This window comes from Bufo bufo, chromosome 4, assembly GCF_905171765.1.
Source record: "Bufo bufo chromosome 4, aBufBuf1.1, whole genome shotgun sequence".
In the NCBI taxonomy this organism is placed as follows: Eukaryota; Metazoa; Chordata; class Amphibia; order Anura; family Bufonidae; genus Bufo; species Bufo bufo.
The window spans coordinates 262,006,810-262,022,459 of NC_053392.1; positions in this window are offsets into that span (position 1 = coordinate 262,006,810).

The following is a 15,650-nucleotide window of genomic DNA, read 5'->3' on the forward strand; positions in this document are numbered from 1 at the left end:
GGGTGTCATTCAAAGCTCTGTTGGATGTGAGGAAGCAGGAAACTCATCACACCAAAAGGAGCCTACCTACTCCTGACGTATGGAAGACTTAAAATAGGCAGGTAAAGTTTCTGGTTGTTCTTCATCTAGTATGAAATATATAAAGGAAGCTTTATACTGTACTGTTAAGTAACTTCACTGTAAGTTTTTATTCACTAGAATATTATATGATACCTATAAAGGTACCTAATTTAAAATATCTAACTCTAGATATAAAGTCTACATTCTAACAGACCAGTCTGATACCACAGAGGTGTATTGTTATGAGTTTTAAATAGAACTTCTTTTAGAAAGCAGAGCATGAGAAAATACACGTTACTTGTGATAATCAAAAAGCTTGCTCCTTCGTTTGAAAATCATATATAAGTTATGCTTTTTAAATTTCAGACACTTGAGTTCATTTCCAAGTTGAAGATCTACTTTTGACTTGTGTTTGCCATTCTTTACTTCAACTTTTTTTCTTTTTATTTGAAGTGTACTTTAGCTTCTCTGTAAACGTAGATTTCCATGCAAAAGGACATATGTTCCAGTGTAGAGCTGACATTTATTGAATGCATTATTTATATTATTCAGAACTTTTTTTTTTATTATTGAGCTTATTACCTAATCCAGCTCACTCTGGTGGATGTCAACCTGAATTAGAAGATTTTAAAACACTTTGCTTTTTAAAGAAAGGTCTGTTCAACTAAATTACTGGGCAGCAAATGACCTACCTTATATAGCAGACACCAGAAGGAACTAAAACTTCTGTATCTAACTTTTAAGAATAATACGATTTCTAGATGGATCGTGTGAAAAATAATAATCACGAAATAAAATAAAAAAAATATAAAACTGGAAAAATGGAGAGACCTACTACTGTCAAATTAACATGTGCTAATAGAGCATTTTACCAATTTTTACCAATATTGTACCATCCTCGAACTTTATGAAGATAAAGCACATTTTTCTCACCATTCTGTTATTTTAACCACTATCTGTGTTTACTGAGTCACTCCTAATCCAGCAGATATTTGACTGAAACATTAAGTCATTAAAAATCTTTTTTTAATAAATCTAATTGAGATGATGGATAGAGAGATAGATAGATAGATAGATAGATAGATAGATAGATACAGGTAACTATACAGTTAAAAATTTTGAATAACGTTATATTATACCAAAGGAACAAAATAAATAGTGGTATGCACCAAGTGATTCAATTTAGCCTCAATTTAAGAATTCTCTATAATTTCAGGTGAGTTTTCAGAATAAGCCAACATATGAGTATACATGAGTAATAGTGATACTCTAAGCCACAATGCCCACTGCGTGCATCTCCATCTGTTTTCATGCGCAAAGTCCCTTAAGGGAGACAGGAGCAAACTAACTTATATGATATTCTCTCACAGTTCTAAATCATTGTCCTGTGTCAGCCTCCAGTGTTTTTCCAGTGGCAGTCTGCTTCTTCATAAAACATGAGAACTAGCAGCTTATCTTCAGATTACCTTTCTTCTTCCATCCCATCAGCAGTGTGTTATGTCTAAGATTTTACACTGAAAAGACTGAGAAGTGTTACTCTCAATCAAGCAGTGGGGTGAGATGGTATAATCCTTATTTAAAGATTATAGGGTGGTTTCTCAAGGCTTTTATACAATTTTTGTGCCATAAAAATGTCAAAACTATGGTACACGCCATATTTTTGCCATAATTTACACTTTTTGCCCTACTCACCACTTTTCAAAGTAGACAGAAAAACATGAGCCTGCATATTTACTATCATTTACTCTGTAAATTAAAGCTGAAATCTGCACCATCCCATAGCTATCATATGTATATTTAAGTTTCTGGTGCATGGACGCCCAGATACGCATACTAATTTACTGAGAGGCAGCTCTTAAATAAATTATTCACATCTCACGTCAGAGCAAAGCAGATCAAGGCTAGCATAGGAAATGTAAGTCCTGATAAATCTCCCCCAATATGTTCAGTAGGAGAACTTAGGGAGCTATTTATGACCTGATATATAACAGTTTTCTTTCACAGATTGGGGAGAAAGGGTTATTTTCTACGCAATCTGCCACTTTTTCCTGCTCACGCCAGGTCTAAAAAAGGAGGCGTGGGGAAGGGTATGGGCCGGCAAGCCCGTCTCATTTATCATTTTCTACTCCTGTTTTAGGCCTAGAAAACGGTCTAAATTTAATCCAGCAAGAAAGATGGCTTGCATTTAGATCGGCGGTGAATGTGACGAAGCAATGTAGAGGCCAGTGCCTCTACATAAATTCGGCACATCCTTAGCCAGTGCAAGGGTTATTAAGACCAGCGTCTAAAATGCCGGTCTTAATAAATAACCCCCTTAGTCTTTATGTATACATTTGTGTGTATGCAGACAGGAACCATCTCTCCCCCATCTTTTTCAAATGTGCATCTTACAGTCTCTATGCATTCCTGCACTTCCAAACATCATCCCTCAGTCTAAGTTTTGACAAACTTTGTGCAAAATTGTTTATATTTTTCAGTGAGTTCTGGGTTTCTGAAGTTGTACAGTCGTGGCCAAAAGTTTTGAGAATTACATAAATATTGGAAATTAGAAAAGTTGCTGCTTAAGTTTTTATAATAGCAATTTGCATATAGTCCAGAATGTTATGAAGAGTGATCAGATGAATTGCATAGTCCTTCTTTGCCATGAAAATTAACTTAATCCCCAAAAAACTTTCCACTGCATTTCATTGCTGTCATTAAAGGACCTGCTAAGATCATTTCATTAATCGTCTTGTTAACTCAGATGAGAATGTTGACGAGCACAAGGCTGGAGATCATTATGTCAGGCTGATTGGGTTAAAATGGCAGACTTGACATGTTAAAAGGAGGGTGATGCTTGAAATCATTGTTCTTCCATTGTTAACCATGGTGACCTGCAAATAAACGCGTGCAGCCATCATTGCATTGCATAAAAATGGCTTCACAGGCAAGGATATTGTGGCTACTAAGATTGCACCTCAATCAACAATTTATAGGATCATCAAGAACTTCAAGGAAAGAGGTTCAATTCTTGTTAAGAAGGCTTCAGGGCGTCAAAGAAAGTCCAGCAAGCGCCAGGATCGTCTCCTAAAGAGGATTCAGCTGCGGGATCGGAGTGCCACCAGTGCAGAGCTTGCTCAGGAATGGCAGCAGGCAGGTGTGAGCGCATCTGCACGCACAGTGAGGTGAAGACTTTTGGAAGATGGCCTGGTGTCAAGAAGGGCAGCAAAGAAGCCACTTCTCTCCAAAAAAAACCCATCAGGGACAGATTGATCTTCTGCAGAAAGTATGGTGAATGGACTGCTGAGGACTGGGGCAAAGTCATATTCTCCGATGAAGCCTCTTTCCGATTGTTTGGGGCATCTGGAAAAAGGCTTGTCCGGAGAAGAAAAGGTGAGCGCTACCATCAGTCCTGTGTCATGCCAACAGTAAAGCATCCTGAGACCATTCATGTGTGGGGTTGCTTCTCATCCAAGGGAGTGGGCTCACTCACAATTTTGCCCAAAAACACAGCCATGAATAAAGAATGGTACCAAAACACCCTCCAACAGCAACTTCTTCCAACAATCCAACAACAGTTTGGTGAAGAACAATGCATTTTCCAGCACGATGGAGCACCGTGCCATAAGGCAAAAGTGATAACTAAGTGGCTCGGGGACCAAAACATTGACATTTTGGGTCCATGGCCTGGAAACTCCCCAGATCTTAATCCCATTGAGAACTTGTGGTCAATCCTCAAGAGGCGGGTGGACAAACAAAACCCACTAATTCTGACAAACTCCAAGAAGTGATTATGAAAAAATGGGTTGCTATCAGTCAGGAATTGGCCCAGAAGTTGATTGAGAGCATGCCCAGTCGAATTGCAGAGGTCCTGAAAAAGAAGGGCCAACACTGCAAATACTGACTCTTTGCATAAATGTCATGTAATTGTCAATAAAAGCCTTTGAAACGTATGAAGTGCGTGTAATTATATTTCACTACATCACAGAAACAACTGAAACAAAGATCTAAAAGCAGTTTAGCAGCAAACTTTGTGAAAACTAATATTTTTGTCATTCTCAAAACTTTTGGCCACGACTGTACACAGTTATGCACAATTGCCAGGTATGAAGGGGGGGATGTGTATCATGAGTGGATAAAGAGGTATTATTCTATTACAAGATGTATTACAAATTTACAATGTTAATTATCTTTGCATGGACTGAATGGATAATGGCACTCATTATGCCCACCCCAGCGAAAAACATGTGGCTTTTGTATGGCAGAAAACTGCTATACATGCTTTGACAAATCATCTCATGAAGTCTAATTGAGCATATGTTTCACTGTTGGAATCAGAGAAATATAGAGGTAAAGTGTGGGTTCTTATGGCAAACCTATTATAGCTACATACAAAAGTAAGCCATAATATGGTCATTTGCATAAGTCTATTCTTTTCACTTTGCTTGTGAAATATCCAGAGGTATGATTTAAAACGACATTGTTCAGGAGCTGCAATGTGAGTCTTTAAATAGTGTGCACAATTATCAAATACAGTAGAAATATTATTATTATTATTATTATTATTATTATTATTGATGAGCAAAGCAAACTTTGGATCCTAGATCCAAAGTCAATTGGCTCAAAACTTCGATTTAATGCTGTACGAAGATCCGTCTCCGTACAGCATTAAAATGTGTGGCCCCCGATGAGGCAAAGTCAATTATTCCCGAAATCTTATGAGACTTCGGTGAATAACTTCTGTATTTGATTTTTAAGCTGAAAAAACATTTTAAAACTTGGATCCAAACTCAGTTTTGGTTCCAAGGTACCAGTCGGAACCGAAGCTGAGTTCAGATCCAAGTTTTAAAATTGATTTTCAGTTTAAAAATCAAACATATCTCACTTCGCCTTGTCGGAGGCCATACATTTTAATGCTGTACGGAGATGATAGCATTAAACCAAAGTTTTGTGAGAAAGGATCCGAAGCTCGCTTCGCTCATCCCTAATTATTATTATGGAGCGAGACATATTGTGTATACAATGAGGGGAGCCATGATGTCATGACACCTCTCATTGTATAGTAAACATTCAATATTATTATATACACTTACCTGCTTAAAAGGACGAGATGGTCTGCTCCAAGGTAACTGCATTACAGGTGGTAGGTGGTAAATTGTAGCAGCTGGATTGGTGGAAGATAATTAACGGATGTTTTGGACCTATAAAAGTAAAGGATCAACGGTAAATGCGCATTCACGTAAGTATATTGCACAAAGACAGTCCTGTAATTACCTTCACGATGGAAGAACTCCTGAAACAGCTGATCTTCAAGGCGGAATCACAAGGAGGTGAAGCATGGCTGCGCAGATGCCTCCAAATCAGACAGGAAACCGAAGAAGAAGTGGAGAATCGGCAAGCAGCTAATCCAGTCCTATGCGCAGTACCCAGCGCGAGTGCAGATAACATCGATGTCCGTTCTATCACCGGCACAGGCTTGTGCGGTGATGTGGAAGAGAATTCTCAATCTATAAAAAGAAGAAGAAAAGACAAAAGAGCTTATTCTCCATCACATTTTAATTCAGCTCAAATGAATAAGAGAGGCAGAAGAAATCCGGCAGTTATTACCGACAAGGATCCCATGTCAGATCAACGGTCAAACAGACTCACAGTTAAAAAGGTGTCATCTCAGCCTTCAACTGTCACTACAGCATCGCTGACTTCTGATATAGGTGAGACATCTCATATATTGAAACAAAGTGACTGTTCACAACAGTGCACTATTACAGGAAATTCTTCAATTGTTAATGAATATTCTTCATTAGACAAAGACATGTTATTTAATGAATTTTTACAATTTTTGTCCAAAAAAGAAGCTTCAGATCATACAGGTTTTGTATGGCAAGATTCTTCTGATATTGAACACAGTACAAAAATCTTTAATAGTTGCAATTCTGAAATTGCTAACCCCCATTTTCCTTTATTGAATGCGACCCAGGAAAAAATCGTTAATGAGAGCAATACTATCCCAATGCTGGAACTTGGTACAGGAATAAAAGAGACCTCAGTCAAGGAGGCTCTATCTTGCCAAGTTTCACCACTTGGATTCCATTTAACTCAAAATATAAAAGAAAAAATATGGAAGAAAGAATACAAAGAAATATTTACTCTTTTACCTTCAGCTAGAGATAACTTGAGATTAGAATCTGAAAAAGAGAAAAAGTTGGATGAAGATAAAAAGAAACATCAAAGGTCTATATTTAATTGGATGCAAGCATTTTGCATTTATGCTGCAGTATTAGGGGAAAAACATCCCGATCTTTGTTCCGGTTTGTTTTTTCATGTAGACACAATTCTTGAAGCATATAAAAATTTTGGAGGTTATGGATGGTTCCTTTATGATGAATCATTCAGACAAAAATTAGCAATTTACAAAAATCTTAATTGGGGTAGGAAAGACGTAGGTTTATGGTTAAATTTAATGTTGCCTCAGAGGAGTCATTCTTTTCGTCAGCAAACAACCAATTATAACACATATAGAAAAGGAATCTGTTTTGCATTTAACGACAACTTTTGTAAATGGCAGAACAGTTGCAGATACAGACATGAATGTTCATTCTGTTCCGGAGCACATCCAGTATCAAAATTTTTCAGGAAACAAGGCATTAATTTCACGCATCAACATGCAAATAAACAAAGTGACTCCTCTGAATACAACAAAATTAATTCATTGGCTAAAAATGTACCCAAACACACAGATGTCCATTCTGTTAAATGAAGGGTTTTCTTATGGTTTCTTTATACCTGAATTTAAAGGTCCAGGATGTAAAATAGTAGATAATCTTCTTTCTGTAAAAAATAATTTGAACATTGTAAAAGAAAAGATTCAATCAGAAATTGTTGCAGGCCGTATTGCTGGCCCATTTAATTCTCCTCCATTTAAAAATTTCAGGATTTCCCCTTTAGGTTTAGTGCCGAAAAAAGAACAAAATTTGTTTAGATTAATTCACAATTTATCTTACCCAAAAAATGATTCGTTAAATGACTCAATTGATAAGAAAAAAGCTAGTGTAAAATACGCTTCTTTTGACCAAGCTTTGTCATATCTTCAAAAAGCAGGAAAAAATGCTTTACTTGCTAAAGCTGACATTAAGTCAGCATTTAGACTTTTACCAATTAACCCTATTGGGTACAATTCTTTAGGCTTTACATTTTTAGATAAATTCTTTTATGATATGGCACTCCCCATGGGTTTCACTCTTTCTTGCCACTACTTTGAGGCATTTTAAACATTTCTACATTGGATGTTGGATATACATTCTAAAGATGGTTTTACTCTACACTACTTGGACGACTTTTTATTCATTGGGAATAATGATTCAAATGCTTGTTCAGTTTTGCTAGATACATTTTTTAAGATAGCACAATATTTTTATATTCTATTGGCCATGGATAAGACAGTTTATCCGACTAATCAGTTAAAATTCTTGGGTATTCATATAAACACTTTAAATATGGAATTCAGCATTCCAGGTGAAAAAATTAGTCAAATTATTACTTTGTTATCTGAATTAATTAAAAAAGAAAAAACAACACTTAGGAAACTTCAATCACTTCTAGGCTCATAAAATTTTATTTCTAGAGTGATCCCTATGGGGAGAGTTTTTTCTAAAAGAATGTACGCAGCAACAGCAGGTAAAAAATTTCCTAATTCTCATATACGTGTATCAAAACAAATAAAAAATGATATTGGTATATGGTTAAAAAAAAAAATTTTTTCAATCAAATCGTTTTTATTGTTCAAATAAAGTTGGCATATCAAAAGACAATTTGCGTCACAATTTTTCTGATATTTTCTCCCCACCACATCTCCAATACACAGAATTGTATAAAACATTATCATATGTCCATATATTTGATACATCTTCCACAGTCATTGTACATAATGAATATACCAAGATAAAGACAAAACAATTACAGAGTAATTTGACTGTTAAAACCCCAACAACCCCCCCCCCCAAACCAGAGCATGATTTTTCAAGACCTTTTTATATTACAACATGAGTGTGAGACAACCATTCATTCCACAACTTTTCAAACTTCTGAGGACATCCTCTCCTAACAAACACTCCCCTCTCTAAAGTTAACATATCATGCACCTTTCTCACAAATTCATCCACAGTTGGCGGACTCCCCTGGATCCACCTAAAAGCGATCAATTTCCTGGCCACATACAATAGTCTCCCAACTGCCACCTTGACCGCCTCTCCCCCACCAATCTCCTTCACATATCCCAGCACACATATCTTTGGGTCCTTCTGCACCCTCAACTCCAGGTTACGATTAATCAAAGTCAACACCTCATCCCAATATCTACTTAGTACTGGACAAGACCAAAGCATATGAAACAGATCTGCACCTTCCGCCATACATTTTGGACAATTGTCATCAGTTCTAATCCCAATTTTCCGTAAAAACACTGGAGTTTTGTAGACTCTGTGAATGATAAACAGTTGTGACAACTTGCCCTGTTCACTTACAGACACTCTCGGGACTGACTCCAATATATCTTCCCACTGTTCCTTAGGGATGTCCCCCAGATCCTTTCCCCATTTTCTCATCCTAGTAAGAGGGAAATCTATCAAAAATTTGTCTAAAAGCAGAGTATACACCTGTGATATCAAACCTCTCTTTCCTCCAGCTGGGAGAACCAGTTTATGGACCACATCCGTTTTTGCAATAATGCATCCCTTCCTTATCATGACATCATAGGCGTGTCTCAGTTGCAGGTATTGATAGAACCAAACTTTAGGAATGTTGAATTCCTGCTGTAAACCTTGAAATGATTTAAATATATTAGTCTCTATCAATTGACCTATCCTCATTACTCCATGGGATTCCCAATTTCGGACTCCTGATAGAGAAATGAACTCTGGCATCAAGTTATTGTTCCATATTGGGGAAAGCTCTCCTACCCCACCAACTCCCCTGATCAATTTCACCTTTGCCCACACTTTTTTCATAAGCTCAATAAGCGTCACTTTCTCTCTCCCCCCATGCATCCCTGCACCTTCCAGAATACCCATAAGATCCCTACTACCCAACCAGTGTTGCAGTATCTTCCCCGTCACATCTGATAGCTGAAATTCCATCCAACCCTTAAAATGTTGACACTGAGAGGCTAAGAAATAAATCCAGGCGTTAGGGACAGCCAAGCCACCTTCAGACTTGGGATATTGCAGCGTCTCCAGCTTAATCCTAGCTTTACCATATTTCCAGATAAGATATCTAAATATCGAATGTATTTTCCTAAATCTCTCAACTGGGATCCATACAGGGGCGTTATTCAATATGTATAGTAACTGAGGCATATTACCATTTTTAGGAAATTCACTCTGCCCACCACCGACAAAAAGAGTCTACCCCATGTCCTTGCCTTCAGCCTAAAGGTATTTAGCAAAGGAGTTAAATTGAGCTCTTCAAAATCTAGCAGTCTAGGTGTTATATATAACCCCAGATATTTAAACTTGCCCACCCAGGGAATCAAACTATCCGCCTGCACACCAGAGAGTGCCTGTCCGTCTACCGGCATCAAGGCAGACTTCTGCCAATTTATCCGAAGCCCAGAGAAGCCACCAAATTTATCTATTAATGCCATGGCCGCATCCAGAGAGCCCCCAGTGTCACCCAGAAATAACATAGTGTCATCAGCATACATTGCCACTTTATTTTGCGTCTCACCATATCTAAACCCCACAATATGAGGTGACAGGCGGATAAGGGCTGCAAGTGGTTCAATTGCTAGCGCAAACAACAAAGGTGACAATGGGCACCCCTGTCTGGTGCCTCTGTCCAAAGAAAAGCTATATGACAGCCCCCCATTAGCTCTGATCCGTGCCTTTGGGCTTGAATACAACACTTTCACCCACTGAATAAATCGAGCACCAAAGCCCATGACTCTCAATGTTTCCCATAGGTAGTTCCATTCAACACTGTCGAACGCCTTGGCGGCATCTAACGCAAGTAAGGCCCTATCTCCTCCATTATCTGCTGGAATATTCAGACTGGCATATACGCTACGGATATTTATAGCAGTTGATTTCCCAGGCATAAAGCCCGTTTGATCCGGGTGCACTATAGTTAGTATTACCCTGGACAGCCTGTTCGCCAATATCTTCGCCAGGAGCTTCACATCTGCTGTTAATAGCGAAATTGGTCTATAAGAATCAGGAACTTTGGGATCTTTCCCAGGCTTAGGAATAACTACTATGATAGCCTCCTGCATAGAATGTGGTAGCGAACCCGTCTCCAGAGAATGTTCAAGAACCTTAAGTAATTCAGGAAGAAGTACCCCCTGCAGCTTTTTATACACCTCCACTGGTATACCGTCTGCCCCCGGCGCCTTACCGTTCGCCATCCCCCCAAGAGCTGCCTCTAACTCCTCCAGCGTGATCGGCTCTTCCAGTCTCTCTCTATCCTCCTCTGATAACACTGATAGCTGAGCCTCAGCCAGAAAGGCGGACAAGGCCTCATCCGAGCTAGACGCCTTGGAAGCATAGAGAGAGACATAAAAACCTTTTAGAATATCTAATATCCCTTTTGTATCCTGGCTACTATTCCCATTACCATCCATTAGCTCTTGTATACAAGAAGAACCCCTCTGTGCCTGAGAAACCACTGAGAGCAAATGCCCAACTTTCTCTCCCTCCTCAAAAGATCTTTGGCGGTAAAAACTTTGTTTCCTCTCTGCAGCCTGTAGTAAGTGACACCTCAGTTGTTCCTGAGCTACCTCCAGTGCCTCACTATTAGCCATAGTGGGGATTCTACCAAACTCCCTTTTTAGCCTCTGTTACTTGTACATGAGCTTTAACATCTGCCTCTCTGGATTTAGATTTATGCTTACTTATTTATTTGATCAGTACCCCTCTCAGAAACGCTTTCATGGCATCCCAGACTCTGTGAATTGAAGCCGTCCCTCCATTAATAGAAAAGTACTCCCTGACCTCCAGAGTAATCTCAGACAAATCACCAAGTACATTCAGCCAATGCGGGTTACATTTCCACAACCTCGGTCCCTGCCTAAGCACGCCCAGGCACAAATCAACCTGCACCAAGGAATGGTCAGACAACGACCGAGGGTGATAAACAACATCTCTTATCAATGGAAGCATAACATCATTAACCAAAGCCAGATCTATGCGTGATAATGAATGATGCGTAGCAGATCTACATGAAAACACCCGCTTATCCGGGTTGCGCAGCCTCCAAACATCAAGTAATCCCGTTTCCCTCATAATATTCTTTAGAGCCACACTCCCCGGTGATCCACTGGCACCTTCTACCCGACATCTATCTAATGAGTCATTCAATGTACAATTGAAGTCTCCCACTAGCAGCCACGGCAGTCCAGGGAAGTCCGCCACAAAGGTCATAATATCCCTTATTACAGGGGAAGCAAACGGTGGAGGCACATACACTGACACCAACACCACCTGGACCCCATCAATCTTGCAGACTACACACACATACCTGCCCTCAGCATCCACACATTGCTTCAGATGTTCATACCTTATACTTTTATGCACAATCATTCTTACGCCCCTGGAGTGAGAGGAATGGATTGCATGTACCACATGTCCTACCCAATTTTTGTTCAGCCACTTCACATTATCATTGGACAAATGCGTTTCCTGCAAGCAGCAGATAGCTGGCTGAAATATGGTTAAAATTTTTAATTGAGTTTAACGGTCATACAATATGGCAAAAAGATTTCATCGATTCGGACATTTTATCCCTATACACGGACGCTGCAGGAACGGTAGGATATGGGTCCTTCTTCAATTTAAATTGGTCAGCAGAAAAATGACCCATGGAGTGGGTTTTAAATAATTATACAAAAAATCTAGTTTTTATTGAATTATTTCCAGTTTTAGTGTCACTAGTAATATGGTCTCACGAATTTCAGAATAGAATTCTTTTACACACCGATAACACCGGTGTAGTATATGCTATTAATTGTCTTTCTTCAAAATCAGAAATAGTAAACTTACTATTGCGAAAATTAGTGTTACTTTGTTTACAAAACAACATCTGGATTAAGGCAAAACATATTCAAGGGAAATATAATATACTTGCCGATGCTTTATCTCAACAGCGTTTCAGGGATTTCTTCGAGATGGTACCACAAGCTCCAAGAATAGGAATTCCTTGCCCGATTCAGCTTTGGAATCTGACAGAAGATTAACGAATGAATTAATAAAAAATTCTATAGCTACAAATACATGGGCTGCCTATGCAGCCGCATGGTTAGAGTGGAGTTCCTTTTGCAAACTGCAAAATATCAACAATTTAATGCTGCATACTGAGAATGTCATATCTTTTATTTTATATCTCTACAAAAAAGGTATAAAAGCTGGCGCCATTTCAAAAAAATTATCTGGTATATCATTTTTTCTGAAATTGGAAGGCTTCAATTCATTACTTAATAATTTTAAAATAAAACAAATTATAAAAGGTATCAGTAAGAATTCAGTGATTGGAGAAAGAACTAGGCCTATTTCTTTACAACTTTTACAAAAAATAATTACTCAATTGTCCATAGTTTGTAACTCTGTTTATGAAACTTACCTTTCTTCTTCGGTTTATTCGTTAGCATTCTTTGCAGCACTTAGAATTAGCGAATTAGCTGCAAAAAATAAACAAACAGAATCTCCTTTATTAATTTCCGATGTGATTTGTAATAGCAGTTCATTGAAAATTAATATAAAAAAGTCTAAAACAGATCAGATGGGAAAAAGAACAAGCATCCATCTTAATAAGTTCCATATTGTCCAGTAGAAAACATGAAAAAATGGTTAAAGTGTAGGAAGAATCTTAATGATTCATTATTTATTCATTTGGATGGGACACCTTTGACAATCTACCAATTTAATTATATTCTCAAATTGTGTTTAAAAAATATTGGTTTAGACAAACACAAAATAACAGCTCGCTCGTTTAGAATTGGAGCTGCTACTTATGCTGCACAATTGGGAATTAATGATAATGTTATAATGAAACTAGGTAGATGGAAATCCAATTGTTTTAAGTTATACATTCGTCCTAATTTAATTGTTCATTAATTTTAGGAAAATTGAGAATAATTTGGATACTAGGAAATGACACTATTGCATTAGCTCAAAGACGATCAACTTTCAGAAAGTCTTCCAATAATTTAGGATTTCCTGAGAACTATTATTTATTTTGGAGGTCGTTTAAAGATTTAAAATGTAACAAAAAATGGTAGAAGAATGTAAAGGCCTGTTAGATAATTGGCCGAAACCTAAACTAGTTAATTTACAGTTTGGAGCGGATGTCATTGGGAAGATAAAAACACATGAAATAATAGGCGAATTAAAAGAAAATATATTTCAAATTCGAAACATACTTGGAAACCCTAAAGTAATTTTTTCAGAAATTATTCCAAGCTTTACTTGGTCTTATAAGGATCTGGATTCAAGGAAAAAATAAGAAGAAGAATAAATAAGCAAATGGAAAAATATATGGATAAGATTGGAGAAAATTTATCATTGGAGGTCTTTATCACCCTTGGGAAGAACAGTTATCTGATATTGGTCTCGATATATTTATTGTGGATATTCAAAATATGATTGAAAAAATATTTAATTAGTATGGATTTAGGCTGCAATGTTTTAAGCCATGTCGCTTTGCGATGTGGCGGTGGGGGTTAAGTCACTCAGTTGAGTGGACTTTGAGTTTACTTGGTTGAAACACAATTGGAAGTATTATAATGGAATTTGAGAATTTATAAAATTAATTAATAGTATAACATAATAAGCATTGCGGCCTATAAATCCCTACAGTATATTTGTTCACATTATTCAATAAAATGAAATTTGTTCACAATTTATTATGTGTGTTTGAATTTAATTTAAGATTAATTGTGGAGAATATGACATCCTTAATAAAGTATTTTTGTTCTGGGTCAATTTGTTCCTTTTTAAGGTGTATATTATTATATAGCTGTCTATAAAAACCTTCAGTAACTAGACTAAAGTATGCGCTTCTTCATTGTTGATCTGCAATGTTGGTGATGAGTGGATATATATTGGAAGCTAAATGAATTAATTACCACTGAGACCAATTTGCACATGCCACAAGACACCATCTGCTGCAAGTAGATACACAGTATTCGTTTCATAAGCTTTTAATTCAATGTACCTTAATAGCATAGTCTACAAAAAAAAAAATTCTAATCAGAAAACATGTGGTGCATCTGTAAATGCCATGAAATAAATAAATTAATGATGCTCATTTTTACCATAAAGTAATTCATAGTGGCTTTGCAAGTGTGGATCATATGAGGTTCATTACATTGTATGTGTGTATTTTATTTCATCAACAATCTTAATCAGAAGGTAATCTTCTGTTGTGGGAGTATATTATTTTACTTGTTCAGATCTGTAGCTAATTTTCTTACTTTGATGATACATCTGAGTGTTTATTGATAAAAGTGATTCTCTGACAGATTTCTTTGATTAGATTTCCAAAAAAGGATTATATATGATTGAAAAACTGGCAAAAAATACATTTCAAGCAAAGCTAATACATATGGGCTTAAAGTTCATGAAAATTTCATGTTCTTTTGAAAGCATAAATTCCTGGCACTTTTACAGTAATGGCTGCTTTAACATGCATTACTTGCAAAATATAATTATTTTATAGTAATAACTAGGGATGAGCGAACTTGATATTTTGAAGTTTGGGTTGGGGTATATGTTGAATTGCGGTATGGATTCCGTTACCATGGACCATAATGCAATTCCATGACGGAATGCATAACGGAATGCCTTTAGAGACATTCCGTTATTCATTTCGTCATAATAGAAGTCTATGGCCAGCATAACGGATCCGTCCAGTTTTTCATTATGCTGGAGTCCTCTCCTGCATAACGGAAACTGGACAGATCCGCTATGCAGGCCATAGACTTCTAATATGACAGAATGAATAACGAAATGCCTCTAAAGGCATTCTGTTATGCATTCTGTCATGGAATTGCATTATGGTCTGTGGTAACGGAATCCATACCGCAATTCAGCATATAAAACATCCCAAACACGAACTTCAAAATATGAGGTTCGTTCGTCCCTTGTAATAACTTTCAAGTGAATGTTTCACACAATTCAGCACAACATTTATTTTATTTTAAAAAAACTGTTGTCAGCATCAGACGTTTACTATACACTCTCTAAATTACATTGTATTCCTTAACCCTTTCGCTAACAGAGGTTTTTTCTTTTTGCACTTTCATTTTTCTTCCCTATATTCCTTGAGCCATAACTTTTTTATATTTCTGTTCACATAGTTGTCTTAGGGCTTATTTTTTTAAAGGGACAAGTTGTACTTTTTAATGCCACCATTATTTATGGCATAAAACGCAGTGGGAAGTGGTAAAAAAATTCCAAATGGGGTGGAATTGGAAAAAAAATACAATTCCTCCATTGTTTTATGGATTTTGTTCCCACGGCGTTTTGTTTGCGGCAAAACTAACCCATGCCCTTCATTCTCTGGGTCAGTACGATTACAACGATACCCCATATGTATAGGTTTTTATTGTCTAAATAGTGTAAAAA